Source organism: Coenobita brevimanus, chromosome 62, assembly GCF_032717465.1.
Source record: "Coenobita brevimanus isolate Jiangsu-jjx chromosome 62, ASM3271746v2, whole genome shotgun sequence".
Taxonomy (NCBI): domain Eukaryota; kingdom Metazoa; phylum Arthropoda; class Malacostraca; order Decapoda; family Coenobitidae; genus Coenobita; species Coenobita brevimanus.
The window spans coordinates 16,271,902-16,283,916 of NC_137015.1; positions in this window are offsets into that span (position 1 = coordinate 16,271,902).

Here is a 12,015-nt window from a genome sequence, read left to right on the forward strand (position 1 = left end):
GATTTTCCCTTTCTGAAACCGAACTGGCTTTCTGTTATCATATTGTGTTCTTCTAGATGATTTACTGGTACCTAAACTTTTCTTATCAGCTTTTCTAATATCATGCTTAAAACACTGGTTAGTGATACTGGTCGGTAGTTGAGTGGATTTTGTCTATTCCCTTTCTTGAATAAGGGAACAGTGTTTGCCTTCTTCCATATATCCTTGTCTCAAGGATTCCTTGAATATTAAAGGTAATGGTTTACTTAACTCATTTGCACATTCATGTAGCACCCGACATGAAATTTCATCAGTACCATTTGCGTTTCCTTTGCCTGATTTAATTAACTCCTCCTGTAATTCTTTTTCTGATATTTGTATATCTGGTAATATGTGTGGGCATGCATGTTCCGTATCATCCCTATCAAAATTATTTTCTGTTAAAGCCGAATGGAATTTCTTATTTAGTAATCTCCTTCTGTGTATAAGGTGATCCCCTTGTCAGTAATGGATTGTATTTTATCTTTTACTGTAAAATAGCTTCGGTTGATCACCACTTTTATTTATGATATCCTCCTGAAACTGTCTTTGGACTTCCCTCCTTATTCTTGTATAATCGTTTCTTGCCTGTTTATAGTTGTTATATGTCCTCTTACTATTGTTTCTTCTATATCTGTTCCACAACAAATCTGTCTTTTCTTTTGATTTTTTATATTCTGTATTAAACCATTTCTGTATTTTCTTTTCTGCTTCTCTGTGCTGTGGAATGTACTTCTGGACTCCTAGTTCATAAAGTTCACGGAGTTTTTTATATATAACATTTAGATCTTGTCCTCTAAGCTCCTTTACCAAATCTATTTCTAGGGAGTACTTCTTTAGGTCATGGTAGTTTCCTTTTTTATAATTAGACTCTTTTTGTAACTTTCATTGCTGTTAACTATGTCATATGCAATCCTGAAGTTGCAATTTAGTCCTGCATGGTCGCTTTTGCCAAATGGAGGGTGATACATTAAAATGTCAATAGAGTTTTCTTGCCTAGTGAATATAATTTCTAGTAGTGAGGGTACATCAAGTCCTCTTTTTTTTTTTTGGTGCTTTACCTTACTTGTTGCGTTAAGAAAAACTCCTGCACGAGATCCAGGAGCATCTGGTCCCAACAGTTTTCTTGGCTTATTATATCTAAATTATTCCAATTTATATTTGTATTAAAATCTCCAGTTAGTATGATTCTTTCCGATTTCTCCTCCATTCTATGTAGTAATGCTCTTAAACTCTGAATTGTACTCTCTGCCAGATCCTCATATTCTCCTCTTTCCCATGGATTTGATCTGGGAGGCATGTATAAATTTACTACAGTTACCTTCCCTTCAGATGTATTGATCTCTACTGCAATCAGTTCTACTGTACTTGTAAGGGTATATCTAGTTCTGTTTCTTTGACTTTTAGATTTTTCTTTTGTTAATATAATTCCTCCTCCTTTTTTCTTTTTTTTTTTTTTTTAATTCCTATCTCTTCTCCATATACTGTATTCTTCTAAGTTTAGGATGTCGCTTGATAGCCTTGGTGTTAATTCTGTTTCAGTTAGGTATATTATATGTGCTTCATTTTCTCTGATGTAATCATTTATCTCTAATAATTTAGATTCCATTCCATTTACATTTAAGTACATCAGCTTAATCATCTTGTTTACATACTTGTCATGACTTGGATCTACTACCTTCCTCCATCTTATTCCCTCCTGGTTATGTACCACTTTCGAACTTGCAGTCCAATCACTTTGTAAAAAAATGTATTCTTCTCCTCCTCCTCTGATCTTCCCTCGTTCTTTGTTTTTGTTTCCTCCCTTTTCTCCTTTAATAATTCCAGTTCTTCTTGGGTTGGGCATCTTTTTATCCATACATGTTTGAATTCCTCTTTTTCCATGAGTTTCTTTGCATTTTTTAGTATCTCCTCCACAGTGTTTACACTCTGGAAGGTTACCTTAAGAGACCTTGACTTATTTCTCTCATATTTCCCTAGCCTTTTGTGTTCCTCTATGTCTTTATTACAGATTTCCTCTGATACTTCCTTTAGTATACTGATTACATTTGCCATCTCCTTTTTGTCTCTCGAGATCTTGTTTTTTATTTCTTCCTTTTCTATACCTGTGATCACTATAGATTTATTGATATCTGCTGAATCTCTGACCAATTTAGAATTGTTTTGGATTATTCTTTTCACTTCCTTTTTAATGCTTTTTTCTTCAACTCTTGTCTCTAAGTCTTTCTTTTCTTTCACCATTTCAGCATAAGTGGTTTCCACATCATTTTTGTAGCTTTGCACCGCTTCATTCACTTGTGTTATCTTCTCCTCAGTATCACTGCTCTGATCTATCAGATTGCTTATTTGCCTAATTGTCTGTGTACAATTTTTGAACTCTTCCATGATACTCTCGTGGTTGACTACTGTTCTTCCCATTTCACTAATTTTCCTTCTAAGTGAACCCACTTCTATGGTCAGCTTATCTATAGTTGTGTCTTTCTTGTTGACTTCTCCTAATTTTTCTATTTCCTCCTTCTGCATATGCAACTGTTTTTTAATTTCATCCATTTCATTCCGAAATGCAATCTCCACTCTGTTTACCCGTTCTACCAGCTTGTTATACGTCTCCATTTCAACCAGTTCTTGGTAGAAATCATCATCCTGCCTTCTACCTTTATCCCATTTCTTTTCCAAAGTTGCATTACTAAAGTAAGTGGACATCATGTGGTACTAAGAGCACAGATTCTACTTACATTCCTTGGCGGCTGGCGCAGACAAAACAAATCAGCTGACGCTGATGCCACATTCCTTTACTTTTTTGTTTATTTTGAATTTTGAACAGCAATCTTACTTAAATACTTGCTCTTTTATATTAGGACACCATTTAGTTTAACCTGGCACAGAGCTTGACTCATATAAGGATACTAATTTAGGTATAGCCACTTGGCCAAGGTTGGCAGAGTTTCAGAGCAATGCGGCGTGCGTCCTCCCTGGTAGGTGCCCGGTGTGTGTGTGTGTGTGTGCTTCAACTCCTCCTAGGCTATTTGATGGACTTGAATGAAACTTCCCAGGTGAGTTCGTCTGGTTACTGAGGTCTTCCACTATATACTATTTTTCAACCACAATTTTTAAGGGGGGGGGTCAGCCACCATCACCAAATTCAAATTTTTCAGTGGTGAAAGGAGGGCTGATGTAGCTTTTATCTTAGTACAAGTACAATGGACTGCCATCCCTAATGCCATATATGAGTAGTGTGCTCCCATGATTCTTGGTAGCGTCATTCCCCTCCCAAAAATTAAAAACGATCACAAACAAGTGGTGCCAGGCACAACAAGCCTCGCCCAACAGCAGTTATTTTATTGCTATTAAAAACTGACTCGTTTCTGCATCTAAGGCAATGACCCAATTGTTTTCAAGTTATGCCCTCTGAAAATCCGTGATCTTGCATTTGACCTTTCAAGGTCACTCAAGGTCAAAGGTCATCCTACCAAATAAAAGCCCATATGAGACTTCCTATATCTTGGGAAGAGTAAATACCTCTACCTTCAGCGAGTTTCGAGTTATAGCTCCCTGAATCTGGATGACCTTCAGTTTGACCTTTCAAGGTCACTTACGGTCAAAGGTCAAGGCACCAATTAAAAACCCATATGGGATTTCCTATATGTTGATTATAGTAAAGATCTTTCAACCAGTTTCGAATTTTAGCCCCCTGCATATCCATGACCTTGAGTTTGACCTTTCAAGGTCATTCAAGGTCAAATGTCTTAGTGCCAAATGAATGCCCATATTATTAGTTCCTGCATGTTACGTTCATACTAGAAAATATCTCTATCTTCAAGCGTTTTCAGGTTAAAGCCCTCTGAAAATCCGTGACCTTGATTATGACCTTTCAGGTTTACTCGATTACCTTAAAAAATTAATCGCTCTCTTTGAGGACCAGTGCTCACATATCCTGAAAGTTTCATGTAACTTCATTCAGCCGTTTTTCCGTAGTGTTGCTAACAAACAAACAAACAAATAAACTGTAAACTTCACGAAAAATAATACCTAGTCGGACTCTGTCCGGGCGAGGTAAAAAGCGGAGAAATTTTAATGAGATTATTACAGATGCTTTCGTCTATATATTCCGAAGGTTTTCCAATATTAACAATTATCCAACCATGATTTTTAGGAGAATAGCCCCACCTCACCAAACAAAAAAAATCACTGAAATAATGAAAAGAGAGCTGATATGGCTTAGATATCTTAGCAGTTTACTTGTTGTACAGTGGACTTTGTCATTCATAATGCGATCTCTGGGGAGGATGACCTCTCCAGTGGTTACTGGAGGGTGTCAGCACCCATCACAAAATAAAAGCGTCCAGAATCGGGAGAAAGTGAGCACATGAATTTCAACGTAATTGGCATATATCTCGCAAATAGGGTATGTAGTTTCAATGTTTCTCCGAGTCAATAGGAAAAAACTGCACACATGCTTTACGAGTATTTTTACCACATCCATTCCAAAGGAGAGTAAGACGTAACACGATTCATTTATACGTTGGTTTAGTATAACATTTTTGGTAGTTATAACGTCCTTGCTGAAGCATGAATTTCTTGAAGCTCAATAAAGTCTCTACGTTTTCAGGGTTTTATGGTCCATTATGAGCTATGTCAAATCGTCTTGCGTCAGCTGCAATGGATTATTATTATAGGTTCTTAGACCATGAGGAGCAAGTTTAATAGTACAGACACTCAGGCTCCTCTGACTCACTGAATCAAATCATCTGACGTTAACAGGAATAGAATAGCCTACTTGAGAAGATAATCTGGATTGTTTAGTTATACGAAGAATAGAACAGACCAGCTTAATCTTGTACAATACAGAAAGCAGTGAGCCCACGCCATGCTGCCAGAGTGATTAACGAGAACACCCACACCATGATGAAGCCATCAGATATCAGTACTTAGGATACCAACAATACTTTCAATCATTTCTATCTCACTTTCCTGTATATAATCGCCTAACGTTAGCTGGAATAAAATGATAGATTTGTCCCTCTCATGGAGTTAAAGATAATACTGTAGCATGAACACTATCAAACTCTTAATGACTCACTCTCAGGTGAATAATATCGTCTAACATTAGCTAGAATAACTTACTAAAGTTTTCAAGGTCATCAGATACGTAATGGATCTATACTTACTCCCATGTGAAACATAACTATCTAGCACTAACTGCAATAAAATTTGGCTTGTCCAGACCATGAAAGAGTTAAGTGCAGTACTGGGGCAACTTGTACTGATCAGACAGCCTGTGGTGGCTTAGTGTGCTACCACTGAAACTCTCAATCTGCCTGGTGGTATGACGTTGATCCTGCGATGCTGCCTTGAACCTTAAAGTATATTGCTTCACAGAAGGTAGTTTCTCATCCAGCCACAGAAAAATCAGGTGCGTTCGTCAAAAGTTGCGAGAGATATTAAGTTTACATAGACGCTCGAGGGAGGTGAGCCTGGTTGGAGCAGGATATTGAGCCGGCAGGAGAGTGCCAACATACATACATACACACATTTAAGTGCACACACACACACACACACACACACACACACACACACACACACACACACACACACATACACACACCATTGATACAAATATCATTCCTCTTTTCAAGGGTTAGAATTATTTATAATCATGTTGTTCTTAGAATGTTTCTAACCGGACTTGAGTTTCATTATATGTACAAACACTAACAGCATGTGTCATTTATCACTAATGCCTACTAGAGCTCTCATGAGCATAAGAGGATTATCATCATCATGAACACATCAATAGGAGTATGTTGAAGTTGAGAGGGAAATTCAAACTTCATGCAACGGAATGAATCCCTACTCCACACTGGAAAGGGAAATCCATATATGTGACTGTAGTTACCGACTAGGCAAGTTCTGCAGATTATCTTTTATTTCAACACAGTACAGAGATACAAAATTTCAAAGGAGGGTGTTCAGTACTTACAGGTTTCGTCAAAACTTTAAAACAGTAAAATTTCAGTACTTATAGTTTTCGTCAAATGTTTAAAACAGCTTGTTTTACACTTAACAATTCAGTATATCTAATTTTGGGTACATGAATGTAGTGGCCGGCTGTGGCACGTTTGACATGGACTGACACCATAACTATACTCGTTCTCTCCATGTGTCACATGTTCTGATGTGCAATGAATCCGTTGGGCCGAGAAACCTCTCATTCTGTCATATGGAGAAGTGGCTTTTCTGCCAGTGGAAAAGTGACGCTCCCCCTACCCACCGACTGTTCCACGGGTGTATATGGAGGTGGATCACTTCTGGAATATATAGTGAGAAACTGCTGTAGATATTTGGTGCTAGAGTGGCTGTGTCTGTAATTAAGGGAGTTTGTATCTGTCACTGAAGACACCTTGACAAGGTGTAAACATGGCTGAATATATGAAAGGACATACTACAACAACCTCTTCAATATTCGCCCCCAGAAGGGATCGAAACAAGGTCAGAAGAACTAGTAGACGCACACCTTACGACCCGACCGCGGGAAGCACCAAGTCAGATTCTAGGGATTTTGGTGACAGGGTAACGAGAAAGGTCGCCTGTTGTCGGAAAAGATCAATCGACTTATCATAAAAACTCCCTTGAAGAAATCATTGCACCAGCCTAGAATGAGACAGACTTAGCATGTATTCATTATGAAAAGAGGGTATTAGTTCCAAAGTGATGAGATGGGGAGAAGTGCTGCAAGGAAGAAGAATCCAGAGCTAAAGAGTACGGGCTGTTAATCCTATACTCAGTTTATGACACTCGATTCTGTACACACGTGTATATATATATATATATATATATATATATATATAATTTATTCAGCATTTATGTATTGCCACTTCGTTTTGAGAATTAAATAAAGTACTGTGTGTACCATAACCACGATGTAGATTTTATTAGCTGAAACTTAACCCGCCCCATCCCTTTGACGTATGGGTACATTGCATCATTTTGCATTTGCCAGTCCCGATGATGTTCTGGTACGTCGTGCAATTGCAAGGTCCCTAATTTGCACAATTTTCAATTTTCGAGCATGATTTTTCGTATGTATACACGGGACACCTTCCTCTATTCCTCCACAAGATGCCAAGCAGGAACAATGCCTTACACCGCATAACCTCCCCCACCCCCCCGCATGCCACTGTCTCGGCAATTCACCTGTCACCAGTGACATGGCCAATAAAGACATTCAGGGCCAGAGTGATTCCCCAGTCGATGACAATGTGGAGGACAAAGTTTACATAGCATTAAAGGAAGAAACAGTCAGAAATGATGATCAGGTAATGTGGCAAAAGAAGGTCAGGTATGTTGGTGAGTCAGTGAGTGAAATAATGCTTATAATGCCTATATTACTGTTTGAAAACCAATATACTCTCGTACTACATATAAATTCGTACCAAGTAAATAAATAAATACCGTTTATGAGTGGTGTGAAATAGTTACCCTCCCATAGAACTCGTTTTCTTTGGTGCCAGCCTGTTAGAAAACCCAGTCAGGTAAGGAGGTACTGCTACCTGGATCGAGTATTTTAAACCTCAGGTGAGTGATTTCTCTATGAAATTTCGATGTTTTTCACCAAAAGCGGAGGTTTTAGCCAAAAAAAAAAGATTTCGAAAATACCTTGGGATTGGGGGGTGTCGGAGGTGGGAAATAGCTCGGGACGTGACAGGTTAAATAACATTTACCAGTATTACACCTGCGAAGCGAGCGCGGGTGTAATGTTTTGATTGATCGGTGATTGTGTGTGTGTGTGTGTGTGTGTGTTCTTACCTAATTGTATCTTTACAGGAATGAGTCAAGCTCGTACTGTCCCGTGTCTTAAACCATATTTATCATACATATCCTTAAATTTGTGAATTGTTTTGGCACACACTATTTCATTCGGTAGTGCATTCCATTGATCAATTGCTCTGTTTGGGAAACTGAATTTCCTTATGTCTTTATCACCTCTCTTCTTATGCAGTTTTTTGCAGTGTCCTCTTGCTGATGCTTCTCCATATGTTAAGTAATCATTTATGTCTATTTTCTCCTTCCCTGATATGCACTTATATAGCATTATCATGTCACCTCTTTTCCTTCTGTCCTGTAGTGTTGGTAGATTCAGTTTATTTAGTCTTTCTTCGTAGCTTAGGTCCCTTAAGCTTGGTATCTATCTTGTAGTGGCCCTTTGAACTTTTTCAATCTTGTCTATGTGCTTTTTGAGATGAGGACTCCAGACTACTGATGCATATTCCAGGGTTGGTCTAATGAATGATGTTATTATCCTTCTTAGCATGTCTTCATTTATGTATGTGAATGCTATTCTCATATTTGCAATCAGTGTATACATGTTCTGTACCTTCTCACTGATGTGGTCAGCCGGAGATAGTCTGTTATTGATAATCACACCTAGGTCTTTCTCTCTTTCTGATGCGTATAGGGTTTTATTTCCTAACTTATAATCCCAATCAGGTCTTTTTCCACTTTTACCAAACTTGATTACATGACACTTGTCCACATTGAATTCCATTTGCCATGTACTACTCCATTCATGAAGTTTATTTAATTCTTCTTGTAGCTCTTTACAAGAGTCTGTGTTAGTAATTCTCCTTTGTATTTTTGCATCATCTGCAAACATATTCAGATAGCTCTCATTTTCAGTGTTACTGTTTATATCATTTATATACACTAAAAACATGATTGGTGCCGGCACTGAACCCTGTGGTACTCCACTAGTCACTTCTTTTCATGATGAGTAGTTTCCTCTTAGTATTGTTCTCATTTCTCTTTTTATGAGAAAGTCTTGCATCCAACAAAACAGTTTGCCTCGAATTCCTCCTTGATAGTACAGTTTGCATAAAAGTCTTTGGTGTGGTACTGTGTCAAAAGCTTTTTTGAAATCTAAATAGATACTGTCTACCCATCCTTCCCTTTCCTGTATTGTGTTTGTTACTCTGTCATAGTAGCTCAACAGATTAGTAACACATGATTTTCCTTTTCTGAAACCAAACTGTCTTTCTGTTATCATACTGTGTTCTTCTAGATAATTTACCCAAGCTTTTCTTATAAGCTTTTCTAATACCTTGCTTACAACACTGGTCAGTGATACTGGTCGGTAGAGTGGATTTTGTCTATTTCCTTTCTTGAATAAGGGGACAATATTTGCTTTTTTCCAAATATCAGGTAGTTTACCTTGACTCAAGGATTTCTTGAAAATTAAAAATAATGGTTGACTTTACTCCTTTGCACATTCTCATAGTACCCAACATGAAATTTCATCAGGACCACTTACTTTTCCTCTGTCTAATCTACTTAACTCCTCCTGTATTACTTTTCTGCTATTTGTATATCTGGTAGTATGTGTGGACATGCATGTTCCACATAGTCCCTCTCAAAATTTTGTGTGTGTGTGTGTGTGTGTGTGTGTGTGTGTGTGTGTGTGTGTGTGTGTGTGTGTGTGTGTGTGTGTGTGTGTGTGTGTGTATTCGTTTCGTTTCGTTTCGTTTCATATTTGAAGGCTCCAACGTGCTTGCATGAGTCGGCCTTGAAGACCTAATGGTGGCTCTCCATGCTGCTCGATCTCTGGCAGCATCTCAGTTTAGTCCTTGATCCCTGGGGCCACACTCAATGACCTCGTCCCAGGTCTTTTTCTGTCAACCTCTTGCTACCCTACCCCTAACATTAACACTTCACTTTCTGCACCCAATTATCATCCACCATCCTCTCCACATGCCCTAGCCATCTCAATCTGCACCTGCTCATCACAGCACCAATTCGTTCCAGTCTCATCCTACCTCTCAGCTCTTCCATCGTAAACCTAGCCTGCCCCCTCGTCCCCCCAGGGACGCACTGCATATCCACTTAATCATGGCCATTTCTGTACGTTTAAGCCTTCGAATATCCTTTTGTTTAACTGCCTAGGTCTCACTACCATACAGCATTACACTCCTAACACAGGCCACATACAAAGAGCCAGCAAGGAAGGATAGCCCTCTCAATGTCAGGAGAGGCAACAGCTCCCTGAACTTCTTCCAACCACTCCTCATTCTAGCCACAAAGCTGGCTCCAGCCCCACCTCCAGCATATAACATCTCTCCCTAATAACAAAACTCTTCCACACACTCAAGAAACTCACTAGCATCTTCAATCCTTTCATGCCTGCCTATCTCAACACGCTCTCCCCGACATAACACTCATATGATATCAGCGTTATCTCGCAGTCTACATCTAATAACACTACATCATTTATGCACTCAATTATCACAAACACTGCAACAGATGGAATTCCCACGCCCTTGTGGCAAGTCGAACATGGTCACTCCCCCTCTTCTTTGACAGTACCGTCCCCAGCCCTAGATACCATCAGTTTTGCTTTATCTGCATTTACTCTGAAGCCCTTGTGCCCCATGCCTTCCCTCCATTTCCTAAATCTTTCCTCTGCCTCCTTTTCATTCTCTGCAATCAACACCAAATCATCACCATACAACATCTCCCATGGGAGTCCATTTCTGAAGTCACGTGAGAGGGCTTCAAGTATCATAATAAACAACAAGGAGCAAAAGACTGACCACTGATGCAAATCAACATCACGGAAAACTCCTCACTCAAAACTCCCTTCACCCTTACCTGGGTGCGAGCACCCACATACATGGCCATAACCATCCTAACCAACCACCCCTTGATCCCAAGCTTTCTCATTGCCCACTTCACCACCTCTTTACGGACTCTGTCAAAGGCCTTCTCCAAGTTAACAAAAACAAAGTCCAGTTCCCTTTTCTTTCCTATATATTTTTTTCATGAAGTTGTCAGACAGTGCATATGTCATCATTGGTCTCTTTACTTGACATAAACCCAAACTGCATCTCATCAATATTCACTCATTCTCTAATCATACAATATAACTCAACTTTTTATGTGACTTTAATCAGACTTAATTTCACAGTGGTGCAACAGCTCATCAGGAATTTTTTTTTTTTTTTTTTTTTTTTCAGATCTGTACATCAAATATCAAGGTTACAGAGGATGGCCAAACGTAGACTAAGCAAAATAAACTTAGGATGTTTTCAGCTAAGTTACACGAAACTTGGCTCAGTACCTGAGGGTAAGGCAAGAATGGAGTGACTCAATTTTCAGAACAAACAATCAAAGGTTAAGGTCTCCCAGCCAAGGTCAATGTCCGACCTATGTGTATGGTTGTTAACAGAATATATCGATGAGCTTTAATCCAATTTTAGCCAAGCCTCGTGAAATGATTGAGAGTCAGCCACAGAGTTAACCCATTTTTTTTTTTTTTTTAGAACATTAGGTCAAAGGGCAAGGCCAATTTATAACTTTTATCCGATTTAGACCAAACTTACTGGGCGGTAGTGGATGACAAGAATAAAAATGTTAAATTTTGAGAAACATTACTCAAAGGAGAATGTCACAGGGAAAGGTCAAAATACAAGGTCATGGAACAAGTTCAACTCAAACAGTTTTATCTGATTTGAGCCAAATCTGGTGGATGATTTAAGGGTCTGGCAAGAACAAAGGGTTCAGTTTTGAGAACAATCAGTTAAAGGTCAAGGTCACTGGGGATTGTTCGATTTCGCCCTGTTTATCAAGTGAACAAAATAACTAAAAGTTTTTATTTGATGTGAATCAAACAGTAGGTCAGATGTCAAGGTCATATGTCAAGATCATCTCAAACAACTTCAATCTAGTGTAGACTAAATTTCGTGGCAGGATTTAAGTTCAAACCACGACAAAACGATTCGATTTTCAGAACAATCAGATATCTATGTCACATGGGAAGGTCAAAGCCAAAGTCAGGTCAAACAGTTTTTATCAATTCTGAACAGAAGTTGGTGGAATGTTAGTAGCTACACAACAATGAATTAATTGGATTTTGAGAGAAATTCCCCTAAAGTCAAGGTGGCAGGTCAGTGTCAACTATTTGGCTCCAAAGCCAGTTGATGGGCTAGGGTGTTGCACTCACTGAGT